At 42.5% G+C, this 13208-nt stretch overlaps 1 protein-coding gene across 4 annotated transcripts in view; it reads left to right on the top strand.

Annotated features, from left to right (window-relative positions):
* INPP5B (inositol polyphosphate-5-phosphatase B) overlaps positions 1-13208 on the top strand; it is a 923852-nt gene that overhangs the window by 276369 nt on the left and 634275 nt on the right. The gene's annotated exons all lie outside the window — the stretch shown is intronic.

The following is a 13208-nucleotide window of genomic DNA, read 5'->3' as shown; positions in this document are numbered from 1 at the left end:
TAGGTCTGATTGGATGATTCCTTTAATGTGAAAGAGAGGATGGCGAGTGAGGAATTCAGCAGTACACTAAACCTGTGAGCTTCGAGCGTGGTTGCATAGCTTCTGGGTAGTTGAAAGGTAAGAGAAGGCCCTGATGACTGATGATTAATGTAGGCAAGAAATGCATAGTTTTTTTTTACTTTCTTTGCCTTATTGAGATTAAGATTTAAAAGTGATTTGCTAGCAAAATGGACCAGTGAGTTACTTCTGTGCTCTTATCTGCAAGCCACGGTTTTGAATCCCAGCAGTGCTAACTAAGCCTTCCATCGATAAATCCCATTAAAATGGATAATAGTGGATCTTGTTTTTGACTGCACTTTTAAACTGCAAAACTGCTGCACAAAGAGCTTAATAAAAAGCCATTATTTTTGGACGAGAGTGTTGGCAAAAGTGGTCTCCGGTTAGAAATTTGGTAAAGTTGTTTAAACAATTTCCGTTTAGGTGAAAATAGAAACTCTTACCAGTATTCTGCGGAAACTTGTGTTGTTAATATTAGTCATTCAGTGCTCTGTTTCATTCACATGCAAAAACTCGCTGACCGAATTTACCTAGTGCCCTGGAAACGGAGCATTTGAGCTGCAAATAATGTAGGTCAGCCCCGAAGGGCTTAGACAGCATTGTGTGAAGACAATGGCGCACCTGACGTTCTTACTGGTGGCTGCTTGTGTTCAATAGTAACCTATGCAAATTGTGACTCAGAGGTGCTCTTGCAAACTCGAGATTTGTATTCTGCTGTTGTGGGAAAAGATAATCCCTTCTCCTTTTGTCCCGCTCCATGTACTGTTGTTGTACTCTGCAACCAGTGGTGGGGAAGGGCCCTATTATGATAAATGCGAGACGCACAACAAATACTTGGAGAAGGATGCGCTTATTATGAGCGCTCATGGTAAATGTATTTGATTTTGATGCAGTACGTATTACCAGAGAGAATGGGTATGATCATTCAGGAGCAGTCACAATATAAAGAAATGTTTAGGTCTAATACTTGAGATAATACGACGGGATCAAGCAAAGTAAATACCAGTCAGAATTTTTTTTTATCTTGGTTGGTGGAGCCAAAAAAGCAGCCACGCTTATCACATGTCTTCTGAATGGCTCTGGGCCAAAGAATGTGTGTCAATTGTTGGTTTTAAGATGGCCGACACAAAAAAAAGATGTATTAACCGAGTGGCAAAGGTTTGCGCATTGTTTCTTCTAGCGATGAGGGGGCTGGCTATTGTCATAACGTCAGAGTACTCCCCAGGCAGTTTTTGGTCAGGTTGTGGTGCCAGGCAAGGAGCAAAAAACATTTGTGACAAAGATGCTCCTGGAAAACTTTCCTTGAATGTAGATAAAGCATTCTGGCACACCCATTTATAGATAGTTTACCACCGATGCCAGCTGCAGCGAGGAATTCAGAGCTAAAGTCAGTGACCTCCTGGGATGTGCGCCCTGACCATCCGATGAGCGACAAGCCTGTGCGCTGCCCAACTTTCCCCAAAAATGTAGTAAATCTGAGACTATCACTAAATACTTGGAAAAGGATACGTTTATTCTGAGCCCCCTCAAACAGCAGCTCGTAAGGATCAACTGCAGAGCTCAACTGTTGTTGAACCTAGAACTCAATCAAAACGGTACAGTAAATAACCAATAAGATAAAGTGGATCAATGATGGTGAGAGGGTTCCAAGGGTTGAGTAAATGAAGGGAAATAACAGAATGTGAAAGAACGAGCTTACTCTGCATTAAACAAGTATTACCATGGAGTGGATCCCAGTTTGCCTTGCTTCTGTCCAGACTGGTTCTGTATTGTATGTTGGGGAATTTTAACAAATACTTTTTCCCTAAACAAACGCCTTAGCATTCGACTCTGTAAGAAGGGGAGTGGAGGCAACAGCTGTGCATGCTTCTCGCACATACTCAGAAAGGATGTACCATATGTGCATTAGCAGGAGAAACTCCCCTCGCAGACACAGAGAAGAGGTACCAGAACAGGTAGAGCAGTGGGTGCATAGTAGGGACAGTAGTAGGTAAGGGTTTTGGTGTTTTGTTTACCATCTGTGACTAACCCTACGGGTAGAAGTTTTGCACTTTGAGAATCCTTGGTCATTTTTGTATGGGTTGTACATTGTTTTGTCCACTGTAATTTTACATGTATTCATACAATTTTGACCCTATGCAAATAGTTGCGTTGTGGAAATTTGTATGCATAATACAGTATGCCTGCTGTAATTTTAACGACCAGCCAGAGGTAAAGGCTACAGGCCTGATCGGTTCATTAAAAATGTTATGTCCGAGATTTTAGCTCTTAATCTCTTCATTCTGAAAATGTACGACAAACTCAGTAGGCCTTTGTTCAAGACTGTAAAGAGATACTGTGGTACATTGACTTTTAGTTCTTTGTATTGCAAACTCGACCCGAAGGTATTGGAGCACTTTACATGAGCACCAGTTGTAGTACAGACGGACACATTCATTTTTGTTAGGCACGGGGAGATTAAGTGCTTTTCCCAGATTTACAGGATGTTGAGCGTCCTTGCCGAGACTCGAACCCAGTTCCCCAGCTTCAAGGTGGACCTCTCTAGCCATTAGGCACATCCTCTCCCGAACAGATCACTTTTGTAGGCAAACCTTTTGGTGCTGGGTTCTCCTTATGGTTTCCCACCCCATCAAACACAGTGAGTAGAAGATTAGCTCTTTGATAATCTATGTTAACCAATTTAGGAGGGGTTGAATATTGTTTTGTCAACTAGAATTGTATATGTATTTATATATAATAGGTGCTGCCTTCTGGGAAAGTTAATGCAGAATTCTGTAGCCTTGAAATGATTATGTTGACAAGACTCTTGATAAAGACTGTAGGCCTCATTGATTCATTGGGAAAATGAATGCGAGTTGCCATAGGTCTGCTATATTTATTATGAAAAGTTATGGCAAATACACTATGCCTGACCATTTTACTGTGAAAAGCATTAATGCCACAATACCTATAAAGGTGGATTGTCATGACAATGCTAAAGGATGTAGAACGATATTTTGTTTCTTGAGATGTCACAGATTACCATATTAGGCAAGGGTTTGGGCGTTAATTGATTTTTTTTGCAAAAACCCAGAGTTTAAGACTGGCCATGTGATAATCATCATTAGGCCTTTTTTGACAGGGGTTGTCTATTGTTTTTCCAACAGTCATTTTGTATATATTTATAATTTTTATGACTGCTCTTGGTGGTTGTGCAGTAGAGGATGCCTTAGTTTGTCAAGGCTAAAGATATGATTGATTCATTGGGAAATGTTATGTGAGATGCCATGAGTTTCTTCTGTTTATTATGAAAAGTTATGACAAAATGTAGTAGCCCCGACATAACCTGTTCCGCGCTGCGCAAATTTTCGCGCTGTGCTGGCGTTTTATTGAGTAGGCAGAGTTTGGACACACATGCCCACCGTGACGTCGGACGGCCCCCGGCTGTCCGAAGCACACAAGGGGTTAATCATTGTGAAATGCATTTATTTAAAGCCATTAGTCCCCTAAGTAGTGGATTGTTGTTTCACTGTATTGAAGGCTGTAGACTTTTATCTTTATACATGAAATCTCAGATGAACTTAGTAAAAAAGGGTTGTGGTGCTGGTTGAACCTTGGATAAAACCTTTGGATAGAAGGTTATTACTGAGGTGATCCATGTCGACCTTCTTAAGTGGAGTAGTGCCTTCCAGGCCCTTGTTTAAAAATTAAAATTAAAAAAGACCACTACATCGATATATATATATATATATATATATATATATATATATATATATATATATATATATATATATATATATATATATATATATACATAGAGTGTATTTGGGCTAGCCCCTGTCTTTCTGTTCAAGTGTCTTTCTCATTCTGCTTCTCCCCTTGACAGCATTCAGTATGGGTCAGTACATTTCTGCCATTAGTTCTCTTGTCCTGGGAGTAACTACATGTAGCCTGATCACATGTCCATGCATGAGTGTGCTTCATCATCTGGGCTGATGGCCAGTCCTTTAGTTTTCCATTTCTTCTTTTTATAGGGCCCCTTTCATTTCATTTAGCACCCTGCAGGTTCCTAGACAGTTTTTCCCTTGCCCCTCATTACATCTGCAGTGTGCTGCATCCTGTGAGACCACTATTTCTAAACTGGAAGGCCATCTTGGAATGGTATTATGTATTATTGTTTTACCGTTCCAATATGGCCAGCAGGTTTAGAAGTATTATGTTGGCCACCTTGGTTTAGTACAACACTGATGCATTATACACATTAGCATCTGAAGATGACTGCCCAGTTATAAGTTTCAAAATTGCTCCATATGTGCAAGCACATTGCCAGAATGGAAATCAAAATAGTTAAACAGACAACAGAAAGTGTATGGGCGTGGATTCTCTCGTCTAAATCAGAGCTTGGCCCCTGGTGAGGTGACAGGAGCCCATAAACAAAAGTAATGTGCCATGCCCTGGGCTCTGGCAGGAAGAGGCCCAGCAAATGCTGTCACTGCGCAGAGAGGCCCATCATCATTCTGTATGTCATAATTAGGCATACGACATACAGAATGATAATGGGCCTGATAGCAGTCTGTGCCAGGTCGGGAATGGGCTGCTTGCAGCCGATTGATCACACTAGGAGTGTGAGCTGGCCACTGAGTTACAGAACTCTCAGGCTGCTTACAGGGGGCAGCTCGCTCCAATGCCTGAAATTACGGACAAAAAGCGTCCGTGGAAGAAACCCTCACAGGCAACGGACAAGAGGACCAAATTACGGGCAGTCCGTGGTTTACGGACGGTTGGTCCTCCTAGGTGTCACCTTTTGTGCCATGGTCTGACTCTGTCACATTGGTGCGGGGCCCAAAGTTGGAGGGCTGATCACGGGGCCTTTGGTAGCTGCCCACATTGCCCACGCCTAGTGCCGGCTGTTCTTTTTTTTTTACTCTTTTTATTAAACAGAGAGAAAACAACATTTCTGAGTACAAAAAGGTGGACAAATACAGTATTCATTTACAATAACATTTTCGTGATGAACCAAATTAGTGCTACAGGTAGATTCGGGACTCAGGGCGTTTGAGGCTCATCCTGGGTGGGGACAACAGGTGGAACACATATATTACCCCTGTATTCATTCCATTTACCCCAGATTGCGAACCACTTGTTTGGACACCCTTGTGCGATGTACACTGTCTTTTCTCTGATCATACACCAGTCCATGTCCGCCCTCCAAGTTGCTACTGTAGGTGGCACTCCAGATCCCCACAACTGGGCAATGTTCCTCTTAGCCACCATCAGGCCCAATGTGACCCATATTTTACCTTTATTGCTTAAATCAGTGGGTTCCCAGATATTCAGTAAACATCGTTTTGCTTCAGGATTGAGACGTACCCCAAGAACTTCATTCATACACTCATGCATATGCTTCCAATACTTCTGGATGTATCCACAGTCCCATATTATATGCATGAATGTACCTTCCTGCCCTCATTGCCTCCTGCACATCCCTTCATTCACCCTTCCCATGCTGACAAGTCGGGACCCTTACATAAACTCTAAGTAAGATCTTCAGCTGAACCAGGCGGAGTCTGGAGGAAATCGCATTGTGCCGGCTGTTCTTATAGCAGTTGAGGAGTGAGGGATATGATGGCAACTGCCTACAACAGAGAATGGGAGTAAGCATGACACTTGTTTCCAACTAAGAACAAATACAGATAGATGGGCAATGATCTGAGAGGAGGGAGTTGAAGGAAGTGAAGAGGCATGTACACCACTGCAACTTCTTTAGCAGGCGAGAGGAAGAATAACCCACATGACTGGGTAATTTGATGAATATACTTGCAATACATAACTACTATTCGTATTGCCTCATAGTATTGTGGGCTGTTTGGGATGGGTGTTTCTCCTCCATTCCTGGCCTAAATCCAATAATTCATATCATTACCTGTTTTCATTAGGTGCTGTATTTTGGCCCATAAACTGTGCAGTGTTAATTGTATGATGTGGAGATTCAAGTGCAGTAGGGCCGTAAGTGGTCATATTAGAAGGTTGGGTAGTATTCTAGTCTTTAAGGCGGAAGACGGAGTGCATGATTTTAGCATGGTGTATAAACATGGTTACTTTTCGGTGTGACTAGTGGCACTGAGGAAAAGGAAGTCGGACTCTACTTACAAATCACTACACATGCACCATCTCATCAAGCCTCGCTTAAAAAAGCAAGTGCACTTTTTTTTGCTAACCGATATCAAAATAGCAGGGGCACGATTAAGAAATTAAGTAACAGTTTGCAAATGGAATAATACAAATGCAAAATCATGTCTTATGCTTGCACACATAATGATTCGAGAGCATAGCTTTTCTGTAATGTCTGCATAACAGTTAGCTGTGAAGAAATGATGCAGCAAATTGACGAACCGACGGTGAAAAGGTTGTCATACTGACAGCTAAGTTGCGGGTGAGTGAATGCATTTGTATTTGTTGTCCTTGAGAGGGGGTATGTGTGCTTAGTTCATTGCTGGCACCGCGCCATGAACACATGGCACAACACCTACGAGGCCTCCACTGGCTCCTCGTCGAGAAGAGGGTCACTTTCAACCTCCTCACTCACGCCTAAATATCCCTCCAGAACATCAGACCCAAGTATCCTTCCACGTACACTCCGCCGACCTCGCCCTGGCACAGGTCCCCACATCCGCAGAACAGGCGGGAGAGACTTCGCCTACATCGCAGCCAAAACCTGGAACAAGCTCCCAGTAAACATCAGACGCTCTCTGACCCTGTACACTTTCCGGAAGTACCTCAAGACCTGGCTCTTCGACTGATCCGGAGCCGCCCCCTCTCCACCCAACTCCTTGAGATCCTCACGGGTGAGTAGCACGCTTTACAAACCCCTGATTGATTGACTGGCATTATTTCAAAGTTTTACTTTTTTATTGGTAGATAGTGTTTGACCTAATAGTTAAGAAGACATTATCTTGTCAAAGTCCAGTCCAATAACTTTGTATACAGCTCGCGAGCATGCTGCTTGCCTATGCACCGTGTCTGTCACTGAGATGAGAAACAGAGAGCGTGTTATATTTTAAGTATCCTAACTAGAGAAATTTGGATTGGCTGAAGGTGAAACCTTTCCTATTTCCTGACGTTTGCCCATCTGAAAGTGCCTGAAACTTTTGGATTTCAAACTGGTCGGCATGCCTGTCCATCTCCCTGTGCCCATTTTATACACCAGCCAAGCGTGCAAAAAAAGCCTCCTGAGGACAGCAGGGAACCCAAACACAGTAATTGTGAGACTAAACATAGATTCTTGGCGGAGAGGTGTCTATTGCAGAGGAAGTTGTCTCCTGTCAAGTTATACATAGGTCAGAGCAGAGATCTCGTGTTGAATCATGATTATATGTATTTTTTGGTATCCCGTGGAGCAGTCTACAGACATATGGAAGTAACCCACAGTATTCTATCACTCTGCCGTTTCCCTTTCTGTTTCAATGATGAGCATTGTCAAGCGCACTCATTAAAAGAGAAATTGATATGCTTTTTTGTCAAAAGTGAAATATTTTTACCAATGGATTTGTTGCAGTTGGTTTGGGGGCTATTACTTCCCCCGGGCCCTCACTCCCAAATACTTGTTTCTGGCTTCCTTTAGGGACAGACTACCAGCAACTCCTGGCATAGACAGCAACTTCTATGCAGTGCCATAGAAAGTGTGACATGAACCCTAATGCTAGCAAGGAAAATTGCCTGCCATCCTCGAAAGTAGAAACTGATATAATTGGGGGTGAAGTGGGCCTGGTCACACTAATGGGCCCCAAGGCCATAGCACCTGCAACACTATTGACAGCTACACTCCTTGCTGCTGCTGTGAGCTAAACACCAAAAAAGTGCAGGCGTACAATGGTCCTGATCAGTCATTGGTAGAGCATGTGTAAAGGGGAAGGACCGTCATGTAAACACTGCTCTTACAACAAACAGCTTGCAGCACTAACAGAAAGGCACTAAACTAGAACCTGGAACCAAGCAAGGCAAAGTCAAGGTGGCGGCTTTCTCACAACAAGTGTGTTTCCTTGTCCACAGCTTCACTGGACTCCACCTCCAAAACCATTGGCATGATCACATACACCTGTCCTTGTACTGCCATATACGCAAGCCCCATAGTATACCTTAATGCTGCTGCTCCGAGTCCTCATCACCAAGGCTCCCTACACTGGGTCAGACCCCTCCCTGCATTACTGTTGCAGTGCCTTCTTTTTGCACATCTAAGGCCAAGTTCCTTGGTTCGTCTACAAGCCCTAGGCATCACAACTCCCATATTGGCCTCTCCATGGTTTGCATCTTGTCTGCTTGGCTCAGGTCAGCTTTAGAAGGGCTATCATGGTTATGTTCTATATATACCAGAGCGCAAATGTGGCTATCATTATTTTCCCACCTGAATTTATCCAGCACTGATATCCGTACTGCTTCTGTATCTTTGGGCGGCTCGGATACTCGTTTGGTGTGGATGCAAGATATTAGAGGTGGAAAGGAAACTGTTGAGTTCCCGGGTGACATGATTACAGCACTTTTGACTGGGTATGGCGAGCGTGACATGTGGTGGAAGCTTTTTACCTGCTTATGTTATCGCCTGAATTCTTCAACAGGGGGAAGACCACTCCTTATTTAATTTTCGAAGGTATTAGACCTTGGGATAGCGACATAATAAATAGCTAACATAGGGTCTGCTACAGTCTCAGCCAAGAACTGAAATATAGCCAGAGGGCAGGGGTCTCTGTGGGAGCCTGATTTCCCTTTTAGAAGTAGAGTGAGTAATGTTATTGTTTGCAGAAATGTAGGAAAGAGATGCATTGGCAACTCCTCTCCTCTCTCTAGATCAGAAACTTGTGATGTAGAGAGAAAAGGCTCAGTATTTTCTTTGATGTTCTTTTTTTCTATAAAGAACTTACTGAAGGAATCACACAACTCCTTATTGGGCATTAACTCACGAAAGGCCTTTTGGGCGCTTGATAATTTATGTAGGATTTAAAGGTTTCTTTTTATTTGTTTATGGCTCCGTCAGTGTGGGCGCTATAAAAGGCGGTTTTAATCCTGAGCAGATTTTGCTTTATACGATCTAATTTCTTTTTATTTCCGGGGCTACAGTCCGCGCGCCAACCACTCTTTCTGCCTAAGCAAAAGTTTGCCAAGCCTTAATCCCTCACTTTACTATGAGAAGTGCCCAGACGGGCTCTAAGGAGGCGGCAGTGTTCCGAACCATGATGGTTGCAGGTATTTGCAATTCAGAAATGTAATTGTGTGGCTGTCATTCACCTGGACTGTTAGTTAAGAGCTGGAATCCCTATAAGTGGCTGTCGGGATGGCTTGATTGGCCCTTTCCCAACGGCAGAAAAGATCATTGTAATGTTTGGTTTGAGTGACTACCACTTCCACTGAGGAAATAAGAAAGTGATCTGACCAGGTACAGGGAATGGTATATATATTGGTAACAGGTGTGTTATAGGAACATAGCATGTCAATGGTGTGACCCTTGATATGGGTAGGGCCTTGGATTAATTGAGTAAAGGAGAGCAAAGTCATGGCTACGAAGAGCTCTTTATGATTAACATGCGGTTGGTCATACAACATGTTGAAGTCTCCTACTGCAGTTACTCAATTGTAGGTCCTGCACAGAGTGCACATCATTTCAAATAAGTTACTTGTGAAGCTAGGCATGTACTGTGGGGCGGGGAATTACATTTGTATAGCGGCTAGATGGGTGTTAGGAATGATATTAGATTCCACAGGCATGACCCTCAATGAGCTGCGGGCCGCAGTTGCTACTCCTCCCCCATTTTTCCTGATTGCCCCGATTTTTGTTAAACATAAGGACGGCCAGAGTGGAGTGATCCTCTGAGGTTTGAGTTAAAAAGAGAATATCAATAGGGTAATCGGTTAGAAGATTGTAGAATTCTGTGCTATGCTTGGGCAGAGAACCAGTTTTTTAAAAGTGCCATGTGGAGACGAATGTGAGGACTGATTGGACTATCTTGTTTAGGAGGGCCAAAAAGCTGCATAGGTGGGACGGAGGGGGGGGCAGGAGTGGGGAGGGAGGTGGGGCTCAATACAGGGAGCCTGGAGGGTGCATGCTGAAGGTATGTTAAAATTATGCCATATCTTCATCTCCACTAGGTCATTGCTAAGCTCAAAGGCTGCGGCGAAGGATTCATTGGTTTTATGTCTTTTAAGGTCCTCATTGTGAAGTAAGGGGAATGTGGACTGTTCAATGGTAGAGCTTACTGATATTAAAGAACAAAGCCCCGCCTTTGAATAACGCAAACACACTGCACTGGCCATTGAATAGCCCTTGAAACAAAATGGCAGCAAAAAAATAGACCACTAATCCCAAGATGACGGCAGCATGGTTAAAATGAGGCCAAGAACCAAGTAAAATAAAATAAAAGCATTGGTTGACCCGTGTGTGAGATGCACGATTTCTGGCTCACTGGTACTGGGGTATGCTTGTGGAGTTCTCACTGCAGAGCTCTGTGGCATTGGTGTTGTACTTGTACTGCCATTGGTGTTCTTTGCCATATTAATAGTGTCACAGCCTCTTTATTATTCCCATTATTACTTAGGCAAGAAAGCCTGCGATTCTTATCTAGGTTCATGGAGCTCTCTATGATAGTACCAATAATAAGACTACTACGACATTTTTTATGGATGCATTTTTGCATTCATGTATGGAGTTTGTAGGACACTGATATTTTCACTAACTCTGAGGGGCACGGTTATAATTGTCCGGGCACTGTTTTTCACAGTGATAAATATTTTCTTGCAGTGCTAACGAGGAATTCTGTAATATTGGCAGTGACACTGCAAGAAGTAATAAAATCACTGATATATTTGACTCTGGACACAGTCCTTTAACTAATGGAGCTCTGCAGTGCTACTGATATGATGAGGAACAATTGGACTGGCATATGTACTGGTAGCGTATTAAAATATAAAAATTGGGAAAGATACAGATGACTCTTGACTATTATCACTAACACCAATCAGTCTATAATGTTGGATCAGATACAGTTGACAGAATATAGAAAATTGGCACCGATATAGGTGGCAGTAATGAGATTTATTTCGTTTTAGCTGACAAGTAGTTTTTTTATTATGTACATTACATTTTACTGTTCTCCTTTCACATCGAGTACTGCATCCTTTACATTTAAATTGTAATTGGTACTCCCGGTTTCCTAGCACCTGTATATGCTAGCACCTATTTAAATCTCCTTGTTTTAATTGAATTTCTTTTTTTAAGACAGTATTGCACATGTCCTCATTTCACAAGTTCCTAAAAAAAAGTACAATCAGAAGTGCAAAGAGACTGAACTTTGGGTCAGCCCCCGTCAGCGATTGACTTTCATGTATTTTTCATGGTTTACCATTTTTTGGATTGGCTGTCCTCTAAGGCCATGGCATTTTGTGGATTGTTGCATTGTCCTATTGTGCTCCCCTCAGCTTTTAATGATGGGGCTTCAAGTAATCTATTTGATAGGCTTCAGATGCAATGTGATGTGTAGTTTGTAGTTAAGGCGGCATGTGTTCTTTGACACTTCATTTTAATTGCTGGTTTATGGCTTTTTTGTTCAGGAATTGCTTGCTGTTTTGATAACTACGTCTGCTATAAGGACACAATAAGCACCCTTGCACATTCATTTTTTTTCTCATTGTTATGATAAAATGAATATCATTTTCTGGATCTACACTTGGGGTTTGTTTTTATAATTATGTAAGAATTACTGGCATTTTGTCAAAATTATCTCCTCTGAATTCTCTGCTCCATACGCCTTTTAATTTTGCCGCTTTAAATGCAAACGTAATCTTCTAACTCCTCTTCCAACACTCCTCTGTGAGAGTACAGATGTTGCTTGAATATGGGACTTTCTTTCTAGAACCGTTGTAAACAAGATATACAAAGTCATCCAGCTATTACCAAACTAGTCCCCTAACAAAAAAACAGACCTTGTTTTATTTGCCAGTGCTTGTTTTTAACTAGTCGTTCTGCCAATATTACATAGAAACCTTGCAGTCATGTGAGGAAACATGGAATGATATTCAGTAGAAGAGAAGACCTCGTTCTGGATTTTGCCTTTTTTTTAAATAAATAGACAGGAAACATTGTTTTCTGCGTATGTTTAGGTAGAAAAATCAATTAAAAAACGAAAATCTCTGAATGTAATTCATAATCTACTTTGTGTGTCTTGGAAAAAGAGAGTGGATTGCCCAGTTCAATTAAACGATTGTAATATGAAAAGGTGAACCCTTCACCAATTTTTTCATAGATATGGGTGATTTCCACAATTACTTTTTAATCTTTAATTACATTTTTATACTTTGTATTGAGTTAATAATCACATGTAAGAGGTTGGAATTTGCAGATCCTGTAGTGACGTAAACAAATAATTTTTAAGGTGGCAAATCTTTATTGTCTCTTTTTCTGAGAAGCGCATTTTTTTCCTTCTCAGCTTGTTTGTGGTTTTAACCTACTCTATTTTGAACAAGCAGAGGCAAAGCCAAAAGTGCTTGCCTTTGAGAGATCCCCATGTGCAGCATTGCTCAATAGGGAAAATGGTTGTGACTTGGCTGGCCGTGTCGTCATGTGGGCGCATGCACTATTCATGCAGAAAAGGATGTGGTGTTGGGCCAGAGCTACTGACTTTGGAACTGGGGAACCAGGTTTGAGTCTCTTCATCGGCTTTCTTGATAAAATAGAATAATCTCTCTGTGCCCGAACAAACAAGTGACCTTGTGCAATGTAATTGGTGCTCATGCAAAGCACTCAATAGGTTTGGGTCCATATAAAACTGCAAAAATAAAATTCATGCGCATGCCTACAAAATGACTTGACCGCCTTTTTTAGGTCTCGCCTGTCGATGCGCATGCGCATCGAGCAAGCGAGACTATGGGGGCTTATCCACTCTTTATCCACTGCAAGGAATCGTGGCGATTCCTTGCAGTGCCCGTGACTTTTAAGCTCAATGCGCATGCGCATTGAGCTTAAAGCGCGTGCACGTCCGTCTTGTTTTACCCGCTCCGCCCCCTCCCCTTCCCGCTGTGTACCATTTCTCCTCCCCCCTCCCCTCTCCTCCGTCCGTCTTGTTTGTTTAATTTAACCCGCTCCGCCCCCTCCCCTTCCCGCCGTGTCGCATTTCTCCTCCCCCCTCCCC

Source organism: Lissotriton helveticus, chromosome 3_1 (assembly GCF_964261635.1).
Source record: "Lissotriton helveticus chromosome 3_1, aLisHel1.1, whole genome shotgun sequence".
In the NCBI taxonomy this organism is placed as follows: domain Eukaryota; kingdom Metazoa; phylum Chordata; class Amphibia; order Caudata; family Salamandridae; genus Lissotriton; species Lissotriton helveticus.
The sequence above is the reverse complement of the archived record's forward strand: the minus strand, read 5'-3'. Positions and strand labels throughout refer to the sequence as shown.